This window comes from Schistocerca piceifrons, chromosome 11 (assembly GCF_021461385.2).
Source record: "Schistocerca piceifrons isolate TAMUIC-IGC-003096 chromosome 11, iqSchPice1.1, whole genome shotgun sequence".
In the NCBI taxonomy this organism is placed as follows: domain Eukaryota; kingdom Metazoa; phylum Arthropoda; class Insecta; order Orthoptera; family Acrididae; genus Schistocerca; species Schistocerca piceifrons.
In genome coordinates, this window is record NC_060148.1 from 70,189,514 (window position 1) to 70,214,153 (window position 24,640).

Below are 24,640 nucleotides of genomic sequence, written 5' to 3' on the forward strand. Positions count from 1 at the left end.
CAAACTTTCCTCCTTTTCTTGAGGAACAGGTCTCGCTGTTTCGTTCGATACCTGTCACAGGCAATATGGTTTCGCTGAAGTAGCTACACTTAGTAATCCGTATATCAGCTGAGGGTCCTGCTCAAACTAAGTATACGAGAGCTTACATTATGTAAGGGCCTGTGGAGACATGTCGGCTGATGCAGACGACCCCAGTTTTCTAAAAATATATATTAGTGCCCAAGAATGTTCATCTCCGCCTTAACCGTTAATTTACGTCTGCCACTTTCCTTATACAGCCCCTACTGGCCTATTCTATGTCAACATCAAGAATTTGTAGTTGCAGTAGGACTGAGGCACGTCTTACGGTGCTGGGCATCGACAGTAGTCATTCATCTGATGTTTGGAGGGGGTGTCATAGGAATATCGGCGACACTCCAGGCCTTGGAAAATGAGGCAAGGCAATTTCCAGCTTAGCAGGTGTGGAGTACACTACAAAGATCAAATTCTCATGTTTGATCGGTAAATGGCTACAGAAGTAGTCATCTGTTGTATAATTTTCCTGTACCATTTGCATGTGCAGATTTCATGTTAGTTTCCAGTCAATGGTTAGTCCTGTGCATTTTAGTGAGTTACTAAACTGGACAGGATGGTTTCATGAGGCAGTAGTTGCGGGGGTGAAAAGCGGCGATTTGTCATACTCTATTGTACGAATCTTGGTATGGGTGGTTTCAAGGTATCTTTGGTTGCACCTGGTTAAGGTGGGGTCGTCAACAGATTGGAGGAAACGGGCAGGGTGATTGAAACCACCCACTCCTACCATTTCCATAAAGAGTAAATTTTTTTGTCAGCTTATCCACTAACTCAATATTAGCAAATTCGTCATCTCTGCACCTCTTACCATTCTGTGTGTTTGTGCGTAGAGGGTGAGGGACTAGTGTCTGTGCCCCTAGAAGAGCATTGCACAGTTCCTCGTCTGCACCATAGCGACGTGCAGATGCATGTGCCTCAATGACTCCCCATCACATGTTGTCAGGTGTGGTGAGGTCAGGACTTCTTGGTGGCCATTTCAAGGGAGCCACTGTTGCTGATGAGCCACGACCTGTCCAACCAACTGAGAAATTGTCCCATATACACTTGTATTCGCGAGAGTAGCACTTGGCTAGAAATACTAAACAGCAACAACTGTGTACTGGCCTGCACCCTTTCCAGGAGGATATTGCTGCACCGACAGGCGTTACTCAGCCGGCCCACTGTTTCTGTGCTGACAACAAGACAGCGTCCCCGCACTCCACGCAGCCGCTGCGACAGTGCCGCCGCGCTGCCGTCAGCTTCTTCTCGACTAATTTTCTTGATTGCCACGTGGCAAGCTCACAAGCCCTCTCACTGCGCTCTCAGTGTGGTCTGCTAGCGTCGGTGTGATGGTGTATTAAGAGGTCAGGTGCTGGGCTAACACTGATTCAGACGTATCTGTGATTTCAGTCTTTCTCGGCTTATTCCACTGATGAATTCTTCTCGGGTTATCAGCCGAGTGGTGGCGTGATGTTCGCCAGAAGATGATGGGTACGAAACTCATTGAAACGTTGCGACAAGACGACGCCACCACTCGGCTGATAACCAGAGAAGAGTTCATCACTGATTACTATCAAGAAATTCCTACTCAATATTTACAAAAAATTCATGTCGCCCAACCCATTCTTTTCTTTAAAAAATGTAATCATTACAGTACTCTTCATTAAATGTTAATCCTGATCCAGTATTGATGGGAACTAGTTGTGATAGAATGACGTCAAATTTAAGATTATGACAATTACGACATTAGTGAAAGTTACTGCTAAAGCTAGCTAACTGCTCAACATTAAAATTTAAATCCCAAAATCCCTCTTAAAAATGTATATAGTAAAACCGTAACAAAATATATAATCACAAGTTGACATCGAATTTCAAAGCATTTTTCATAGAAAATCAGTTTAATATCAGAAATTATAATACACAGTGTAAATGACGTTGGGACTCCTACTCAAGTTTACACCCACAATTTTCACTCGTTGCACAATTTAAGATTTCCTCAAGTACTGTTCGGAAGTACCAGTCGTCATATTTTATTTCACTCCTGTAGTGTGTGCTCTTCTTGGTGATATATTAAAAACATAATTAAATTCGCATGACGAAATCTCTCTTTCTTTGTCGCTGTGTGTTGTGCCTTTATCGAACTTTATATGGTAGACCGCTTTTCTCCCCTCTGTTGCCCATCTGAATGCGTATATTTCCCTTTACTGTTTGGAGTGAAGGTGGAACGCCACATTCACGCTGACGAGAAAGCCGAACAAGAAGTACGAGCTGGTCGCACAGGGCAAGATATGAAAAAAGTATAAACTTTCACTCGCTTTCAAACATAAGAAAAAGTGCCAGTGTGTTACAATATGTTTAAATGACGTTCAAGGCTTTATGTGACGAGTTGGCGCATAAAATCATGCCCATTAGCGTACATTCAAATGCTTTTCTTCATGATCAGACCCAGCCTTTGATATGTCGTCAAGCATGTGTTTGCAACCCCTGGACTCGCACATCCACAGTGTATATTCTAATACGGGGAGACATTTTAACTGAAAGTGGCTTGTCCGGTGTCTGCCGACAAAGACGTCGTTTCAGTGTGTATGTTGTTCAGAAATACGATTCTGTGTTTATTCGAACATGCATGCATGCATATATGCATGTATGTCCAGAACAACATTGCATTGTACTTCTGAAGAACACAGCAAGTACAATTTTATACTCTCGTCCAAGGAAAAAACTTTGACCAAAATTTTAGTCACACTCTTTACTTTTTGTAGATCCTGTATGACACGTCCGGGTTGTCTGGGAGAAAGTTTGTATAGTCCTTTGTAATCAGCAGGCCTAGAAATCATAAACAAATTAACTTGTGCATCAGAATGTAAGTTATAGATGCTAATAACTGTAAGTAATGCTTTTAGGTGTACTTAATGACATAAAGAATTTTTGGTACCTCCAACCGTTCAGTGCTTAGCTTTTCCGATTTTTATGTAATACCACACAATTCCTTCCGTTACGATTCCCTGATACTTGAGGATATTTCCTACAAACCGATTCCTCCTATTACTCAGATTGTACGAATACTGATTTCTAACCGTTCGACCGAATACTTCTTCATTACGTACTCGATTTAGCCATCTTATCTTCAGCATCGTTCTGTATATCATTTCAGATGCTGAATCGATGAGAGCATGACAGCTTTCTTTCCGCTTGCCAACGGATGGAGGGCATGTGGGCTAATGTTGCAGGGCCAAACCTTCTGCCAGTCACATGGACTGGTCCCCTCTAACTAAAGAACAGGATGCTGCCCGTTGTCGGGAACCATATGCTGGTCTGGCTCCTGCATAGACGCCCCTTGCACGTTGTAGCATCTACGGTATGGGCACATACACCACCCCACCTCTGTATGGCCTTGTTGCTAAACAGTGGAGGTGGAGGTGGGATTGGAGTATTGTAGTCTACAGTGTGCAATATTTTTGTTGGTGCATAAAAGACATGAGGGTATCACAGGTTCTCTGTATTCTCCCTTGCACTGATAATGGCCAGGTAAGACTGGCTGCTCTAACGTCTATATGTCTACTGAATCTTTTTTTTTTTTTTGAGATTCTTATATAAAATTTTCTAATTTGGTGTTTGTATCTGAGGATATACAGTTAAAACTGAATGAAGCGATTACCAGTGTTTGTAGATATAAAACAGAGAAGAAATTAATTTTTGATTCTTTATAGGTGTTTTGAATGAAGCCCTTGGTGACACGTACAACATTTAAGCCTCCAACCATTTCACGCCACACATTTAGAAGCGTATGTGGAGTTTGTGGCGTAGCAGAAATGTGTGATTTGTGTTCTGGAATGGTTTCCGGCAAAGGTGGCGTACACGTAAGGTATTTCGCATGACCCCACGAAAAAAAACCTTGGGTGTCAGGCCCAAAGATATAGGAGGCAGAGAACGCAACGCCGCTATGGCAAGGTCGACGGATTCGTCGATTTGGGAGGTGCAGCTTCAAAAATGTGGAGCGGCTTTGGATTCTCTGCTCTTGCACAACGATGGAAATTCTAAAGTTTATTTTACATTGCCTGTAATGCTTATGACGCTCACATCCCTGCTGTCAAAATTAGGAACAGTTTGAGCACAAACAGGATTTCAGCTCACGCAAATCGCTAACCGCCTGCGGTCACAGCTAGGATATGACGCCAGCACTCGTGGCCGCACTTCCCACACACACACATGTAAGCATGTGGAGTATTCTTGGCGCACATCCGCAGTGATCTCGTTACGCAAATAAGACATAACATGTCCTTAAACAGCAAGTGAATCGATACTGTGTGGAGACCTGTCTGTGGTGGACTAGTGTGCTGACTACTGTGCTGTTCTCTCCCACGTGATTTACGCAAACTGAATTGTAATGTGTAATGGTTACTCACAACCGTCGATAGCCACCAAGGCCAAATGTCACAGGCTCCTAATACTATTTAATAGTTTATGGCTAAAATACATCTTCACATCGACGTCCCAATAGAGAATCTATAGTTTTTAAAATGTTCAAGGAAATTTTGATCCTCATGTCAGACAGGTACCCCACTAACACAATCACATAAAGCCCTATTTGGGAGGTAAGATCCGATCAGGTGTAAAATGGAAAGCACAGAGAAAATCCGATGATGCTTTGCACAGATGTGATTGGCAGTGAGTCTAGTATGGTAATTGATCGCATCATGTCACTCTTTCCAGTTCTGACCGCACAGTGAGCACGTAAAGACGACTCGAAAATAGTGTCTGCCATCAAGTATGGGTGCGTGCCCTGTGTTTCGCCTGATTTCATGCAACCCTGCCTAACGTACCTGTCGTGCGTTTCCTTCTGCTGTGGCAACGAAGACGCTCCAGCAGCGTTTTGGATGGGCAGTTTTGATCGGCCACCATACATCCCGGACTTGATTCCCTCTGAGTTTTTATCTCTGCTCATATGACCCGCTCGCTTTCAGGACACCCTCTTGGAACAGACAGAGAGCTGCAGACCAGCTCAGAGAATTGGCGGACAGCACAGGTGGCTGCTTTCTGTGACAAGGATGTCGGAAAGTTGGTACAACGCAACGACAAATATCTAAGTCGGGGTGCCGAGTGTGTACAGAAGTATCGCGATTGCGTAGCTAACTGTTACAAACAAAACACTTTATATTATCACTGTGGTTTCCATTTCGCGGCCGATCGCACCTACTCTCCGAATAAATGTAAGGGAGGAGGGTATAGAAGGATGGATTGGGGGCGGTTTATAAAATGACTAATAAAATGAAGAAGCCATTATAGTGGGGGGGGGGGGGGACAAAAGGGTAACTAATAAAGGAATAAGAATAAAAATGTGAAGTGACTGACTTTTTTAAAATTAAGATACACCTATGGTAACTGGGCACTTTTAAATGTTAAACTAGGATCAAATATAGCATATGTTGGGTCATTGTGTGGGAATGATATGTCCAAAGTGGAAGTATGGCTCAAGTGTGTATCGGTATATTCTCCATGTGGATTCATGTATCATAGTATTTTATGTGTTAAATAGTTGTGATACTAAAATTTATTCCATAAATTTAAGAAAATAAAAGGTTTTATTGAGACACTCAGTTTGTCCTTTGGTTATTGACAAAAGTTTGGGGTGAGGTATATTGATTCCTCATTAAAGTAGTATATCTCAGAGGGAGGAAAGGGTACTTCAAACAACGTCAATGACTAACTGGACTGCTATATTTATGGATGCAGCGGATGTTATCGACAGATTTGTTACAAGATATGTTTATGAGCAGGCAACTTCATGGTATACTGAGATAAACAGGTACTGCAAAGATGTAACAGCTACCAAAGAAAATAATTGGCTTCTAACCTTTCATTTCCTACAGGACACTGAGTCCAAAGATTTAAAAAAAGTCACCTGGTTGTAAGAGGAATTTCTTTGTCCAAGACAATTTGACAGCCAACTGTCATTCACTCAAGATGGTGTACGCAGTAATGAAGCAAAGCAGTAGGCTCTGCCAGAACCATCGACTCTGTGTCTAACAGTGCATTTTAATTCGACAGTATGCCATCTTAGGAAATTTATAACACTTGTAAGTAAGCATTACAAATATAGATTCTTATATGGTCACGTCATTTGTTATGTATTTCACTGTTATTGTCTAACCTACTTTCAAAAGACACTTTATAATGGCACTTTGAAGACGATATCATGATTGTGTAAGTGTAAATGTAACACTGCAAATAAACAACAGTCTAACGGCGGTATTGACTTTAATGAAAAATGATTAATATATACAATATATACATCATTTAGCCTAACGTAGAAATGGTGCAGAGCATGCAGCGTGTCCTTTTGTGCCGTCACAACATTGCCCTCGTCGATCTCGAGAGACGTGGTACACGCATGAGGAAGACGAGTCTGACGCCGAATCAGATGATACAGAGGAGTCAGTTGGTCCACAGCCCAGCGGACGTGGTTTGGAACGCCACCTCAACCCTCCCACTGGGCGCCGCTTCACTCCTAATGATCGCGCCTCTACACGCCTGACGTCTGCAATACGTAGCAGAGCGTGATGCGCACTTTCTTAAAGGCCACATAAGAGAGAGTTGTAAAATTCTTGCGTCCTCCGAAATTTCCGCGCTCTATCAGCGCACAGTCGTGTCAACGTTTGTCAGAACCTCGGGTCTGCCCTCCGAACTCAGCATTCCAAAATGGAGGCTTATCACGCAACTGACCAGAGACTATGGTACAACACTTCTGGGTTCACCTTAATACGGTAAGGATCTCCATCTGCGCCGTATTCAACACCCAACGGAATCAGAACATTTTCACCGACAGTCGTGCGTGACGTAATGTGACAGCCACTACACTGTGGTCCGTGAAGTCGGCGGGGATGGCATCGATAGCCAAAGTCCTTTCACACGTCCGGTCAGACTAAATATGTGACACCTGTTGCTAGAAGAAGCAGTAAAATAAGTAAAACTGACAGAAGCAAAGAACGGACAATTTAACTACTGAAACTTCCTGGCAGATTAAAACTGTGCCGGACCGAGACTCGAACTCGGTCCCGAGTTCGACTCTCGGTCCGGCACACAGTTTTAATCTGCCAGGAAGTTTCATATAAGCGTTCACTCCGCTGCACAGTGAAAATCTCATTCTGGAATTTAACTACTACCGACAGAAATAATAATTAGGAAACTGGTCTACAGGACGCAACACACAGTTAGAACAACCACCTGTCAAAATAGTATCCAAACATTTCCGTAACAAATGAATCACCTGTTCCTTAAAAAATTCGGATAGATCTAAAGTGCGTCACGTACTGGACGACGCACAAAGGAGAATGGTCACGTGAAGAAAAGTTCACCTTATCCATTTACCATTATCAAGGATTTCAATTCCTTCAATGGAAATGTCCTCCCCAAAAAAACGTATAGTTCACACGGGAGCCAGATTAAGCACATGCAAAAAAAGAGCCAGAAAAATTTACATGAAGAAGCTAGCCGCAAATCCGATACAACCCTATTAATATTCAAAGGAAGAAGCGTATGAGCCAGCACACTTTAACAAACAAGAAGCTAAATTCGATCTCATGGCTGGCTTAATTACGTGACCAGATTGTACCAGGGTCCATTTTCGAGTCCGCTGACGCGTCCACGTAGGACCGAGCGGCTAGCCGGGCGGGCTTATCATCACTTACTCAGCACCGATTCAGTCAGTTAATATCGCTCCTCTAAAACACTACCAGCACTTCACTCACTCAAAGTAATGAGTGCTATCCACAAGGCACCTTAAACGGATTCCTTTCCACATTTCTGCACGGCTTTTGATACCGTTGCTCCCAAAAGACGTAGTCACATTGCGTGCCTATGGAGTATCGTCCCTGTCGTTCGTCTGTAATCGTGTATCCCTGTCGGAAAGTCAACATAAGCTCAAAACCAGTTCGTTTTGTACCAGCGCGATGTAGAGGAAGGAGTGTCACGCATATGATCTGCGGGTTTGGGGTGGCAATAATTCAGACAAAGATATTTTTCGTTGCGTCGAGAAAAATTCAATTAAAAACTTTCTCCTGCGAATATAAAAATAACTTGTGTATGTCCATCTACATAGCGAGGAACGATAATCATAATAAAGTACAAGAAATTTCATTTCTCATGCACGATGTTCGAGAGCGGAAGTGTACAGAAATAGGCTGGCGGTGGTTCGACAGACCCTCTCCCAGGCACTTTAGAGTCAATTACGGAGTGGCCATGTACACGTGTTGTCCGCCTACACACTTTACCTGGTCAACACTTGTTTGTGGTACAGGCACTGGTCTGATGGTACTTCACCTGCTGGTATATCCTTTGCACTTCTATACAGCCACTGCCGTGATATCAATTTCAGCCTTCTTACAGTAGTCGAGCGTTGGTCCCCCTCTGCAGTTTCAACCTCCAGTAATTCCCTCATTAGAAACTCTACAATTCCTTGAAGTCTCAGTGTGACCTCTCAACCCAACCAATCTTTTAAGCAAGTTACCGCTTAAGTTTCCGTTTTTCCCATGTCAATGTAGTACTTCCACATTAGTTACTCGATCTACGCATCAAATATTCAACAGTATTTTGTAGCGCCACTTTTTAAAAGCTTCTGTTCCCTTCTTGCCTAAACTGCTGTTCAACATAAGACAAATAGCTTCAGGAGAAGTTCGTAAGATTTCTATTTACATTCAATGGTAGTATATTCCTCTTTTTCAGATACGCTTTTCTGCTCTTCAAAATCTCGTTTACTGCTATTACTGTTTTATTTTGTCGCCCTTTGTTTCGTCCATCTTCAGTTATTCTGTTGCCCATAGAGCAAAGCTCATGCCTACATAATTTCGTAAATTAATTCGTTCTGCAGCGCCTCATTTAATTTCATTACATTCCATTATCACTCTTTTACTTTGCTAGAAAATCATTTACATTTCAAGATATTATCGATTCAGTTCTATTTCTGTCCCATGAATTTTGGCGTCGCTGGCGGAACTGTGTCATGCAGAATGCTTAAGGGTTTTGCTTCTCGCCCCAGAACTTTCATTTCCTCACAAAACTTCTCTTCCTGTTCCTTTACTTGTTGCTTAGTAAACAGATAGTTCAACGTGGAGATAGGCTGCAGCTCTCCATTTCAGTACTGTTTCTGGTTTGATGTGGTATTCCAAAGGACCCCTGCATGGTCTGCAGGATTAGGATCTGTTTGCTTAGTGAACCATTCAAGGCGCGATAGAGTGCTTGAAGGTCCCTAAAAGCAGGAACGTTTGTGTACCGACCTGGAAGATGTAACTGTCCATAGCACACTCGTCACGAATGGGTAGGATGAAGGACAACAATTGGTCACCAAGAATGTTGATATAAACTACCTGATTTATATTCGTGATATTCATGGTACATTATCATAACATCACTGAAGCGTCTGCAACCTGAGCAGTGCCCTCAACACAGGGCGAGTTAAACAACTCACTGGACTGTCAGTGGCCTTGACACGTCACATCATTTGAAAGACGCGACCGCTCAGAGCACACTGCACTCGCCTCCCCCTCCCCCCCCCACCCCCCCCCCCCCCCCCCACACACACACACCTCAGTCAGCCTCTGGACAGTTCCTGTGCTGTTTGGCCCACTGGAGACGTGCAGCGTTATGTGGCACTGTGAGCGCTGGCCTTCTTATAGGTACCGAGCTCCACATCTCCTCTCTGTGTGCAGCTATTATACAAAATGTTCGCTTGGAAACTGGTTGACATGGACCTCGATTGACTGGCAGAGAACTGTTGTACTTAGAATCAAAGGACACACCTCCAACGTATTCCACTCTTCTAAATTTCTCACTACCATGCCCAGCAAAGATAGCCACCTTGTCTATGATGGATGCAACAATTTATGAATTTTGATATCTAAAAACTTTTTGAATTCATGCAGTTGCTCCTGTCACCTAACAATTGTTTTAAAATGTTTATGAATGTTCCTAGCTAGGTCACCCAATCTCTGGGAAAACATTTACAAGCTTCACCAGCATATTTGTGAAGAGAGTAAAATATGAATTAGGAAATAATTAGTTCAGGAAGTTTTTCAATTAACCGAGTACAACACCGATTCTTGGACGCTTCATATAATTCCAATCAGCTGAAGCAAATCTTATAACATTGTTTTCAGGAAAGTTGTACTAAAAAATTAAAGAATTAGATTAGAATAAAACGTTTTACTTGTTGCACCTTATCATATTCACCGTGCCTAGAGATTTCACAAAGGTTCCAAAATTTATGTTCAACTTTATTTGTGTCCTCGTAAAATTTTTGAGAGCAGATAGTAAAACCTGGGTGTTCACTCATGTCTTTCTGCAGTCTACTTCCATAACGTAAGCATTACGGCCTGCAATTGTAGTAATATTTTAATATACTAGCTTATCTTGAGTTACTTAAGTACTCCAGTCCACATATTTAATTTCATTACTCATCCGACACTGGTGTGATTTCATTCCTAATTAAAAATGTTCTTTCTTACGGATTACATGAACGGCTCCAGCAGTTGTTCAAAAATGAGATCTGAGTTTTGTCAAACCAATCGTTCACCATAGAGCGACTACCGACCAGAGACCTGAAAATTACATTTCCTGAAATTCAATCTGTCTACATCCTCTGTTTTGCTCCTCCAAACTCCAATCTGACACCACCATCTTCATTCTGGTAGCGAAATTCTGAAATAGATCAGTTCAGCTGCTCCTCTGCAATTAACAATGGAATTCCCATTGCGCTCGTAATTTTACCGCCCTTCCTTTCAATTTCACCGAAGGCTGTTCTGACTTTTCTATTCCTGAGTCACTCCTTCCGACAATTATTTATCTCTTTTTCGATTTCTTCACATTTCATGCAGCCATTCCACTAGCTTTCATGCATTTCCTGTTTATTTCATTCCTAAATGACTTGTATTACCTTATTCCTGATTTTGCCTGCACGTTTCTGTACTTCCTCCTTTCGTCAGCCAGCTGAAGTATTTCTTCTGTTATCTTCTTTCTGTTTCCTCTCAATTACCTTCTTTTTAGCTATGTTTCTCTTTCCAAATTGTGTAGTCCCTCTTTTTATTAATGTCCATTCCTCTTCAATTGAATTTCCTTCTGAGCTATTCATCGGTGCTGTAATTATATCCTCAGAGATCTTCAACCACATATCTTTATTCATGAGTATTTCTGTATCGCAGTTCTTAGCGCATTATTTCTTCCTGCCCAAATTGTTAATCTTTAGTCTGCTTTTTGTCATTACTAAATTGCGATCTGAGTCTACATCAGCTTCTGCGTGTACCTGATTCTAGTACTGATTCCATATCTCTTTTGATTTCGAAATCTCTGCCTGACCATGATGTCATCTAACTGGACTCTTCCCATATTTCCGAGTCTTTTCCTAGTACAGGCCTACCCCTACCACTCGTAAATACTGAACAGAGGCCTCGCTATTACTACCTGAAATCTACTGAATAACTCCATTAGTTTTTGTCCTCTCTCATTGTTAGTGCCAAGCCCATATTGTCCTTTAACATTTTCTTCTACTCCCTCCCCTACAACCGAATTCCAGTTCCTCATGACTATTTTGTTTGCCCTCCCCTTTCATACTGAATTACCCGTTCAGTACCCTCATATATGTTCTCCACATCTTCATATTCTGCTTGAAACATCGGCAAGTATAGATGAACTATCGTTGTAGGTGTTGGTTTGCTGTCGATTCTGATGAGGAAAACCAATTTTTTAGGCACACTCTTTGGTTTGTTTACGTCCGTAGGACACCTTTGGGTTGAGATCTGAGGCAAAGTTTGTATAGTTGTTTGTAATCAGCAGGACTGTAAATCATGAACGATGTATTCCAAATTGCATTGCGTAACAGAATTAAATATATGGATGCTACTATCTAGAAGTAATGGTTTAAATTGTAGCTAATGACGTAAAGATTTCCTGATAACTCCAACCATTCAGTGTTTAGCGTCTTCCTTTTTTATGAACCACGCACTTCGTTCCATTACCAGATTCGCTATTCCTTGATACTTCAGGTCATGTACTGTCAATCGATTCCTTCCATATGTTTCATCACTTCGATTCACCACCTGTTCATTAAATACTCGATGTACCCATCTTCAGCGTTATTCACCATAGACTGCTGCCCCTCTTGGGAACCCCATGTTGGTCTGGCTCCTGCATAGACGCCCCTTCCATGTTGCTGCATCTACGCTATGACTGTCTGCATCACTGAGTTACGCACGCCACCCCACGGCGGTCTTTTCGCTAAACAATGCAGGTGGAGGCGGGATTGGCCTAATTTAGTTTACAACGTTGAATATATTACTTAGTACACAAATGACATTGGTTTACGACAGTTTCTCAGGCTCTCCCTTGCAGTGATAATCTCCAGGTAAGATTTGCTACTCTGATATCTATATGTCTACTTAATCCCATTAATATTTTCCTTACTCTTTTGCATTTTGTTGTTATATAAATTTGTCGAATTATGTATATGTATTTGTAGTTGTAGAGTTCAAACTTAATGAAGCGGTTACCAATAGGTGTAGCTATTCGAAACACAGCAAATTTATTTTAGATTGTTTATAGGTATATTCCATGAAGCCCATGATGACACGTGTAACATGTAAGCAACAAACCATGTCACGCCATACAATTAGGAGTGTGTGTAAAGTAACCGACGCTTCAGAAATGGGCTAATAGTTTTCGGCGAATGTGGCATATACACAAGGTATTTCGCATAACCCCACGACAATAAATCCTTGGGTGTCAGGCCCATAGGTCTAGGTGGCAGAGAACGCAGTGCCGCCATGCAAGGACGACGGATTCAACGTTTTGGGGGGTGCTGATTCAAAAGTGTGCAGCACCAATTCACTACTCTTCCACAATGATGAAAATTCTTAATTTTATTTTTCGTTTTCTGTACTGCTTATCGACGTACCGGCAAGAGTCGCCTGCAGTAACGTATCACCACTACAGTGATTTTGGGTTGGGGCGTACGCTGCACCCCCTACTGTGTGGACGCGCACGTGTCCCCCGCTGGTCTCCCTCGCCCTGTGTTGTTGTGACGTCCACAGCCGGGCTGGCGGAAACTGGAAGCGGCTCAGACCGCAAACGGGACATTAACTGTCTGCTAACCGCATGCAATCGCAGTGAAGACATGACGCACTTCCCACACACACACACACACACACACACACACACACACACACACACGTAAACGCGTCGAGTATTCCTGGCGCACATCCGTAATGGTCCAAATACGCAAATACTACTTGAAGGCGAGCAATCACGATCCTGCGTTAGTAGCTTCCCGCAGATCGAGAGATTTATACCAAATATATTAATAAGCGACGGTACTAATCTCCTATTGCGCACAGAACATGTCACTATTCAAGAAGAAAGGAAAAAATCACGGGAAACTGAAAACAGTGGAATATCACCAAGATTGGCAATGTCTTATAAAAGCTCAAAATTTTGCGCGGACTTTAATGCGAGATGCTTTTAATAGTGTCCACAACGGAGCTTTGCCTACACATCTGGTAGAAAAACCCAAAGAGTTTCTGGTCGTATGTAAAGTACATCAGTGGGAATACACAATCGGTGCCATCTCAGTATGATGACAGTGGTTATGTTACTGATCAAAGTGCCGCGAAAGCGGAGTCACGAAATGTGGTAAATATTACAAAATTCGGTCAATAACAGCAGCCGACTTGAGTAAGTTAGAAGTAGATATCCTCGATGTAGAGGAGCAACTTAAACCACTTAATAAAGGCAACTTTTTCGGCCGAATTGTATACCAGTCACGTCCCCTTACGAGTATGGTGCTATATATTTAGAAATCATCTACAACCGCTTACTCGACAAAATTACAGCCCCTAATGAATGGAAAGTTCGACACGTCACACCAACAGTCACGAAAGCAAACAGGAGTAATTCCCTGAATTATTGCCCCATACCAGTAACGTCGATCTGCAGTAAGATTTGGAACATTGACTGGGCTCGAACATTATGAATTGTCTCGAAGAAAACGGCCTATTGAGATATACTCACCACCGATTCAGTAAATATCGTTCTTCTGAGGCACACCTAGCTTTCATAGTAGCGAGTGCTATCGACAACGGACTTTGAACTGGTTCCTTTCTTGATTTCCAGAAGGCTTTTGATACCATTTCTCAGAAACGGCTTGTAATCATTTTGTAAACCCATCGAATTTTGTCCTAGTTGTGCGTCTGTTGACTCATCAGTGAGAACACTGAATTTAGTGTGTCTCAGTTTTCTTGGTACTTCGTTCTGCGTTGTTATGGCTCTCTCATATCACATTGTTTACGATCTGGAAACATTCAGTTCAACGCAGTTGAGTAGCATCTGAAATTTTAGAATCAGGGAAACAACTCTCGACTACGTCCTCCAGCTGATTTACTACAATCAAGAGAAGACTGTTCTGCCACGAATGCTGTCAAGTAAACACTGGATGATTGAACAGTGGAAACACGCTGTATGGAGTGACGAATCACGGTACAGAATGTGGCGATCCGATGGCAGGGTGTGGGTATGGCGTATGCCCGGTGAACGTCATAGGGCGGCGTGTGTAGTGCCAACAGTAAAATTCGGAGGCAGTAGTGTTATGGTGCGGTCGTGTTTCTCATGAATGGGGCTTGCACGTCTTCTTCTTTTGCCTGGTACTATCATAGCACAGGCCTACATTAATCTTTTAAGCACGTTCTTGCTTCCCAATGTTGAAGAGCAATTCGGGGATGGTGATCGCATCTTTCAACACGGTCGAGCACCTGTTCATAATGCACGGCCTTTGGCGGAGTCATTGGACTAAAAAATCATCTCTGTAACGGACAGGCCTGCACAGATTCCTGACCTATATAGAACAACTTTGGGATGTTTTGGAGCCCGTCTTCGTGCCACGCCTCACCGACCAACATCGATACCTCTCCTCAGTGCAGGACTCCGTGAAGAATGGGCTGCCATTCCCCAAGAAACTTTCCAGAACCTGATTGAACGTATGCCTGCGAGAGGTGTCATCAAGGCTAAGGAAGGGCTAATACCATATTGAATTCCAGCCACGAACTTGTGAATCATTTTCAGCCAGGTGTTCACATAGCTTCTTAATGGAAAAAATAAAAGGTATTCATATGATGTGGGCTATAAACTGAAAGTAATAGCGTATGCAGAAGAACATGGAAACAGAGCAGCTGAGTGGCATTTCGGCCGTCCACCAATAGAAATGGTGGCTCCATCTTGGTGTGGGCTGTCTTCCATGGAACAGACTGGGCCCTCTGGCCCAGCTGAATCAATCGTTTGCTAGAGATGGTTATGCTCGGTAATTTGGTGAACATTTGCAGCTATTCATGGACTTTATCTTCCCAAACAACAATGCGCCATGTCACCAGGACACAATTGTTCGCTACGGATTTGAAGAACAATCTGGACAGTTAGAGCGGACGATTTGGTCACCCGCACAGCCCGACAGGCGTCCCGCCCAACATTTATGGGACTAAATCACTTCGTGCACAAAATCCTGTGCTGGGAACACTTTCACGGTTACGGGTGGTTACAGAGACCCCATGGCTCAGTAGTTCTGCAGGGCCTTCCTACGTCCTGTTGAGTCCTGCCTCGTCAACTCGTCGGACTACGCCAGGCAAGAGGAGGTCCGGCACGATATTAGGAGGTGCCCCATGACTCTTGTCAGTGTCAGTGTATTACTGTTACTAATGGTAGGTGGGAACCGACTGTTTAGCTGATTTACTTTCCGCTGGGCGACATTCCCTACATCTACACGTAATAATTACTGAGTAAGGCAGTGCATGGCGTAGGGAAAATCGTGTCTGTACTATTTATTTCCTTCCATACCCCATTCGCGTAAAAATGACTGTCCGTAAGCCACCATACGCAGACTAACCTCTCTCACCTTATCCTCATTCTACCAACGCGAGATACACAATGAGGTGGGATACCTCATTATACCGTGTGGGACCTCCTTTTGCCCAGTGTAGTACAGCAACTTAATGTGGCATGGCCTCAACAAGTCATCCCTCCAGAAATACTGAGGCATGCTGCCTCTAACAGCCTTCCATAATTGCAAAAGTGTTGCCAGTGCAGGATTTTGTGTATTAACTGACATCCCTGTTATGTTCCATATGTGTACCATGGGTGGCAAGAGCATCCTCTCGATTTGCACAGAACGTTCTTCAAACCAATCGGAACAGTTGTGACCTGGTGACATGGTGCATTGTCGTCCATACAAATTATGTCGTTGTTTGGGAACATGAAGTCCACGACTGGCTGCAAGTGGTGTCCAGGTAGCCAAACATAACCATTTCCAGTAAATCATAGGTTGAGTTGGACCACAGGACCCAGTCCATTCTACCTAAAGACATCCCACACTATTATGGAGCCATCACCAGCTTGTGAAGTGCCTTGTTCACATATTGGATCCAGGGCTTAGTGGCGCCTGTGCCACACTTTAACGCTAGTATCAGCTCTTACCGACTGAATCAGGACTCTTCTAACCAGATCACGGTCTTTCAGTCATCTGCGGCCCCACCGAGACGGTCACGAGCCCAGGAGAGGCGCTGCAGGCGATGTTGTGCTGTTAGCCATGAGCGGATACTACGAAAGGCTCTACAGGGAGGCAATCGAAATCGCTAAACATCCTAACAATTTCAATCGAAAGGAGGAGGGCGTGAAATTAAACGGCATATGGATGCCGGTGTTAAAGAAGATGTGTACCACCGGTCCACTAACGGGTGATGACAACGGCGATCGACGGCGACGTACAACAGCCCATTGCACAGACGTGACGTCACTCCGCGGTGCGGGAGCGAGCGGACACGGAATTTAGCGGCAGTCAGTAGCGAGCCAGTGGGTGTGTTGGACCTTCCATCGAGCTACGGACCCCCTTGAAGATGTCTCCCGCAGTCGGAGACGAAACGTTGGGAACTGACACAGAATTCATCAACCGACCACGGCGTAACAGCCCGGATAATTATAATGGACAGTCTGGATGATTGACTGATCTGGCCTTGCAACACTAACCTAAATGGCCTTGCTGTGCTGGTACTTTGAACGGCTGAAAGCAGGGGGAAACTACAGCTGTCATTTTTCCTGAGGGCATGCAGCTCTACTTTATGGTTAAATGATGATGGAGTTCTCTTGGGTAAAATATTCCAGAGGTAAAATAGTCCCCCATTTGGATCTCCAGGCGGTGTTACTCAGGAGGATGTTGTTATCAGGAGAAAGAAAACTGGCGTTCTATGGATCGGAGCGTGGCCAAGATAGATACAAAGTCCATGCCTACCACAGTAGTACAAGTTTATATGCCAACTAGCTCCGCAGATGACAAAGAAGTTTGATGAAATGTATGATGAGATTAAATAAATTTTTCAGATAATAAAGGGAGAAGAAAATTTAATAGTAATGAGTGACTGGAACTCGATAGTAGGAAAAGGAAGGGAAGGAAACGTAGTAGGTGAATATGGAATGGGAGTAAGGAACGAAAGAGGAAGCCGCCTGGTAGAATTTTGCACAGAGCATGATTTAGTCATAGCTAACACGTGGTTCAAGAATCATAAAAGAAGGTTGTATACATGGAAGAAGCCTGGAAATACTGCAAGGTCTCAGATAGATTATATAATGGTAGGACAGAGATTCAGGAACCAGGTTTTAAATTGTAAAACATTTCTAGGGGCCGATGTTGACTCTGACCACAATCTATGGGTTATGAACTTTAGATTAAAACTGAAGAAACTGCAAAAAGTTGGGAAGTTTAGGAGATGGGACCTGGATAAGCTGAAAGAACCAGAGCTTGTATAGAGCTTCAGGGAGGGCATTAGGGAACGTTTGACAAGTATGGTGGGAAGAAATACAGTAGAAGAAGAATGGGTAGCTTTGAGAGACGAAATAGCGAAGGTAGCAGTGGATCAAGGAGGTAAAAAGACGGGGGCTAATAGAAATCCTTGGGTAACAAAAGAGATATTGAATTTAATTGATGAAAGGAGAAAATATAAAAATGCAGTAAATAAAGCAGGCAAAAAGGAATACAAACGTCTCAAAAATGAGATCGACAGGAAGTGCAAAATGGCTGATCAGGGATGGCTAGAGGACAAATGTAAGGATGTTCAAAAATGGTTCAAATGGCTCTGAGCACTATGGGACTTAACATCTTAGGTCATCAGTCCCCAAGAACTTAGAACTACTTAAACCTAACTAACCTAAGGACATCACACACATCCATGCCCGAGGCAGGATTCGAACCTGCGACCGTAGCAGTCCCGCGATTCCGGACTGCAGCGCCTAGAACCGCAAGACCCAAGGATGTAGAGGCGCTTATCACTAGGGGTAAGATAGATACTGCCTACAGGAAAATTAAAGAGACCTTTGGAGAAAAGAGAACCACTTGCATGAATAGTAAGAGCGCAGATGGAAACCCAGTTCTAAGCAAAGAAGTGTAAGCAGAAAGGTGGAAGGCGTATATAGAGGATCTATGCAAGTGCGATGTTCTTGAGGACAATATTATAGAAATGGAAGAGAATGTAGATGTAGATGAAATAGGAGATATGATACTTCGTGAAGAGTTGACAGAGCACTGAAATACCTAAATCGAAACAAGGCCCTGGGAGTAGACAACATTCCATTAGAACTACTGACAGCCTTGGGAGAGTCAGGTCTAACAAAACTCTACCGTCTAGTGAGCAAGATGTCTGAGACAGGCGAAATACCCTCAGACTTCAAGAAGAATATAATAATTCCAATCCCAAAGAAAGCAGGTGTTGACAGATGTGAAAATTACCGAAATATCAGTTTAATAAGCCACGGCTGCAAAATACTAACACGAATTCTGTACAGACGAATGGAAAGACTGGTAGAAGCCGACTTCGGAGAAGATCAGTTTGGATTCTGAAGAAACGTTGGAACACGTGAGGCAATACTGACCCTACGACATATCTTAGAAAATAGATTAAGGAAAGGCAAAACTACGTTTCTAGCATTTGCAGACTTAGAGAAAGCTTTTGACAATGTTGACTGGAATATTCTCTTTCAAATTCTGAAGGTGGCAGTGGTAAAATACAGGGAGCGAAAGGCTGTTTACAATTTGTACAGAAACCAGATGGCAGTTATAAGAGTCGAGGGGCATGAAAGGGAAGCAGTGGTTGGGAAGAGAGTGAGACAGGGTTGTAGCCTATCCCCAATGTAATTCAATCTGTATATTGAGCAAGCAGTAAAGGAAACAAAAGAAAAATTCGTAGTAGGAATTATAATGTACGGAGAAGAAACAAAAACTTTGCGGTTATCCGATGACATTTTAATTCTGTCAGAGACAGCGAAGGACTTGGAACAGCAGTTGAACGGAATGGACAGTGTGTTGAAAGGGGGATATAAGATAGAAATCAAGAAAAGCAAAACGAGGATAATGGAATATGGTCGAATTAAATCGGGTGATGCTGCGAGAATTAGATTAGGAAATGAGACGCTTAAAGTAGTAAATGAGATTCACTATTTGGGGAACAAAGTAACTGATGATGGTCGAAGTAGAGAGGATATAAAATGTAGAGTGGTAATGGCAAGGAAAGCGTTTCTGAAGAAGAGAAATTTGTTAACATCGAGAATAGATTTAAGTGTCAGAACGTCGTTTCTGAAAGTATTTGTATGGAGTTTAGGCATGTATGGAAGTGAAACGTGGACGATAAATAGTTTAGAGAAGAAGGGAGTAGGAGATTTAGAAATGTGGTGCTACGGAAAAATGCTGAAGATTAGATGGGTAAATCACACAAATACTGAGGAAGTACTGAACAGAATTGGAGAGAAGAGAAAGTTGTGGCACAACTTCACTAGAAGAAGGGATCGGTTGGTAGGGCATATTTTAGGGCATCAAGGGATCAGCAATTTAGTATTGGAGGGCAGCGTGGAGCGTAAAAATCGTAGAGTGAGCCCAAGAGATAAATACACTAAACAGATTGAGGAGGGTGTAGGTTGCAGTTGGTACTGGGAGATGAGGAACCTGGCACAGGATAGAGTAGCATGGAGAGCTGCATCAAACGAATGAAGACGACAACAGCATTCAAGTTACGTAAATGTTTCCATCTCATGTAAATAAATAACTCTTTTAATACCATGTGTGCATTTGCGTTGTAGAAAGAGGAGACTGGGTACCCACAACAACATCGTCTCTCTTGCTTCCTTGCAGTACACCGCTCTACACCGTTCAACTGCTGTCCCATGACTTTTGGCGTCTCTGGCGGAATTACAGTGTCATATACAAATCATCAAGATTTTACTTCTGGTCGCTGAACTTTCATTTCCTCACTAATCCCCTCTTCCTACTCCTTTACGTTTCTCTGGATGTACAGACTGAATAGCATAGGGGAAGGCTACAACTCTGCTTCATTCTCTTCATCTCATTCGACCCTTCAAACGTCAGTATTGTTCCTGGTTTATGTGTGAACTGTAGATAATTGAAAAGATGTTGTTACAGTCAGTATTGTCAGAAGCTACCTCTGAATCTATAACCGCTGTAAACTACGAAACCACATACGTAACACTGCTGTGTTTAAAGCTTCAAGGTATGTGAGTATTTTACTATCTGTACTGAACTATCGCCTGGTGTGAAGCAATAGCGAGGAAGCTTCATCATAGTCCGATCAAATAAATCAGAACCGTTCAATCGCCATTGACCACTAATAAATAATGATGGTCAGATTTCAATGAAGATCTCGGAATAAAGGGACACCATTTTAGTTAGCAGAAAAACCGTCGCCCTACGTTCTCCGTGGAGCCAAGCGAATGCCATTAAAGGCTACACAATCCATATGTTTAGCGCAAACTATGACAGGCCGCCAATTTTAAGCACCACGAACAAAAAATCTGTCGTTCCTGGAGGACATGACCGTGACACCTTGTGACACCGACTCTAGCCTAGATAATAGCCTTAGTTCGTCTACGAAGAAGATCCACGAGTTCCTTCAGATGTGTCATATCCAGTAAGAGCCCATTGTTGATGGTCAGATCCCTCAGATTAACAAAACAGTGGTGCTGTTGACTGTTAAGTTTCATCTGGTATAGTCCAGACATTACAGGTGACGACTGGACTATAACAGATGAATAGTAGTAATCAACAGCGCCGCTGTTTAGGACCTGGTTCCTTAGTGGCCCACTCGAGAGGTGATAGGGTGCGAGAATGACTGCAAAACCAGGAATGTGTCTTGTGGATATGTACAATCTGTTGTGGAAAGACGTGATTGTCCATAGCACACACATCATGAATACGTTGAAGTAAGCTTCCTTGTTTATATTGATGGTAACCTCCTCCACACAGCTCACTGGACCACCGGTACCCTCGATGCCTCGCTTTGTTTGGTGAAATGGCGACCCTTCAGCCAACACCACACGCACACCCAGTCACCTACTGTCCGGTTCCTGTGCTGTTTGGCCCACTGCAGGCGTGCAGCATTATGAGCCGATGTCAGCTGTGATACTCTTAGTGGTATTCAACTCCGCACCTGCACTGCACACAGCTCCCTACGAAATGTACACTTGGGAACTGGTTGAGATGGACCGCAGTTCTCAGACAGGGGAATTTCATGTCAGATGTGAAAATTATTGTCATTGAAAATCCGTGCTATTCGTCTCTGGATATTTTTACGACTGTTCTTATGTCACGAGTTACAGTTGTATGTAGGCTGTTTAAGTTTCTATGTTGGTAACGCCACATAGCGCTCTGTATGAAAATCACTGACTGTGCTGTGTGCAGTTTATGGCTGGTTTGCATTGTTGGATTATTCGCTATTGTAGTGTTGGGCAGTTGGATGTGAACCGCACGTAGCGTAAGTTGGAGGTGAGCCGCCAGCAGTGGTGGATGTGGGGAGAGAGATGGCAGAATTTTGACAGCGGAAAATCTGGACGTCTGTCCATCAGAAAGAGTAAATTTCTAATACTCCATATCATGAACTGACATATATATATATATATATATATATATATATATATATATATATATATATATATATATATATATGATGACTTTTCAACATTATTAGGATATATACATTGTTTGTTCTCTATCAAAATCTTTCATTTGCTAACTATGCCTATCAGTAGTTAGTGCCTTCAGTAGTTAGTATCTTTTATTCAGCTGGCAGTATTGGCGCTCGCTGTATTGCAGTAGTTTGAGTAACGAAGATTTTTGTGAGTTAAGAGATTCATGAAAGGTATAGGTTACTGTTAGTCAGGGCCATTCTTTTGTAGGGATAAAAAAAATGTCGTGTGACGAGTGCCTCCCGTCGGGTAGACCGCTCGACTGGTGCAAGTCTTTCGATTTGACGCCACCTCGGCGACTTGCGCCTCGAGGGGGATGAAATGACGATGATTAGGACACCACAACACCCAGTCCGTGAGTGGAGAAAATCTCCGACGGAGCAGGGAATCAAACCCAGGACCTTAGGATTGACAGTCTGTCGCGCTGACCACTCAGCTACTGGGGGCGGACTTTTGTAGGGCTTATTGAAAGTCAGATTGCGTTGCGCTTAAAAAAATTGTGTGTCATTATAGTGATGATAAGAATAAGTAAAGAGATAAATGTCTGAGAACGTTCAGTTTTGCTCAGCTGTTTGAAAATCAAATAATGTAAGAGGTTTATCACCACAGTAATACATAATTTTCTGAGGGGATGTTTCACAGCCGCGTGGGATTAACTGAGCGGTCTAAGGCTGGACTGTATCGCTGGTACCGGTGGAGGTTCGAGTCCTCCCTCGGGCATGTGTGTGTGTGTTTGTCCTTAGGATAATTTAGGTTAAGTGGTGTGTCAGCTTAGGGACTGATGACCTTAGCAGTTAAGTCCCATAAGATTTCACACACATTTGAACATTTCGAAGTTTCACAGTCACTAACAATATGTTTCATAACACTTACCAGAAATTAAAAGTCATAGCTGCAAAAAATTGAATTGTGGCTCCTGTTTTTATCAAAGCCTTGGAGCAACATTTCTGATAAATGAGCGCTTCTGAGACAATCATACGCTACACTTACTCATGTGTGCACAAATCACTACCTGTTAAAGTGGGTAGGTAGCAAGGTCAAGTAGTGTCCTTCCTCCTTGCAGTTTCTAATGTGAAACCAGCAAATAGCCACATGTCAGATGATCTCTTTAGGTAAGTCCAGGGAGTGTATCAGCAACCGAATTTAGCCATGTAAAATTTAAATTACGTTTATTGCGAATGGTAAACACAATCATAGCATACTTCGACATATCAAGTGTGACTATTCCCTCATGTGTATCAATTAGCAAGTAAAGGTCCAAACTCTTGGCATCGCCAGAACGCACATACCTGGGCGACAGCAGCTAGGAGGCGCCGCTGCCGCCAGCTTGGCGTTGTGTGCTGGCCACGCCCCACATGGCAGCCTATCAGCGCCCGCTGCTGTGCTATAAGCCTGGAGCACAGGTGCCCGGACGGATTCGAGGGTAGGTTCCCTCACTTCCTGATCGAGGACCCACACTGCCTGGGCTACACTCAGGGTGTATTTTCGACGTGGAGGAGCCCCAACCGTGCCTGTCGTGTTGTTGCCCGTCAGCACGCTGTCACTGCTGCCCGCCGTCCGGTCGCCGCCGCCGCCGCCGCCGGGTCGCCGTCTCTCGGTGCTCGCTGCTACTGCTGCTGCTGCCGCCGCCGCCGCCGCTGCTGCGGTCTCTCGGTGCTCGCCGGCGCCTAGTGCTCGTCGCCACCCCCCATTTTAGTTCCTTTTGTACTTCGGCGTCTCCTGTTGCCCTTGGGGACTGCCTGCAGTCATGGACACCCCAACTACCACCATCATCTGCCCATCTCCTGCTCCCACTGTAACATCATGGAGTGCTTCCTCTGGGATTAACCTGTCTCATCCACCTCCCCTACTCACAGTCTCCCCCTCTCCCCCCCTGCAACTACCACTGCTTCCCCTGCCTGAGTCACCACCTACCGCGCCACAGTCGCCACCACAGAGTGCCCTACCCCCTCGCCTGGTGCTACTGCCTAACAGGAGGGCCCTGCCTTCCACCACCTCCCCATCCATCCAGTCCCTCATCCCTCCTCCCAGGCAAGACCCGCATAAAAATCTTCCAAAAATCCACTGCCCACCCCACCTCCCTCTGACCCCACCATGGATACCACCCCACCTCCCTCCTCTCCAGCACCCTCCCTGTATACCTTCGTCCTAGCCAACCCCGATCCGAAATTCCTGGATGCTCGCACCGTCATCCTTGAAATCCAAAATTACATCCCCACTGCACCCATCACCCAACTTATCCCTCACAGAGACTGTTCTCATCAAGTCTCCCTCTCCCTCTTTCCATACTGATCTCCTCCAGCATCTTGTGTGCATCACCTTTGGGCCCCATGCATCCCTCACCCCCTTCCTTACATCCTCCTCTCCTCATCTGTCCCAACCGCCTCGTCGTCCACCGACCCTCACTGCTGTCATTACAAAACTCAGTGCTGTGGTCACGGAGGCTGAGGTGTTGGCAGAACTGAACGCCCACCTTGCCTTGAAAGTCCACTTGGCCCGCCGTGTTTACAACTCCTCTGGCCCTACTTTCATCATGCAAATATTT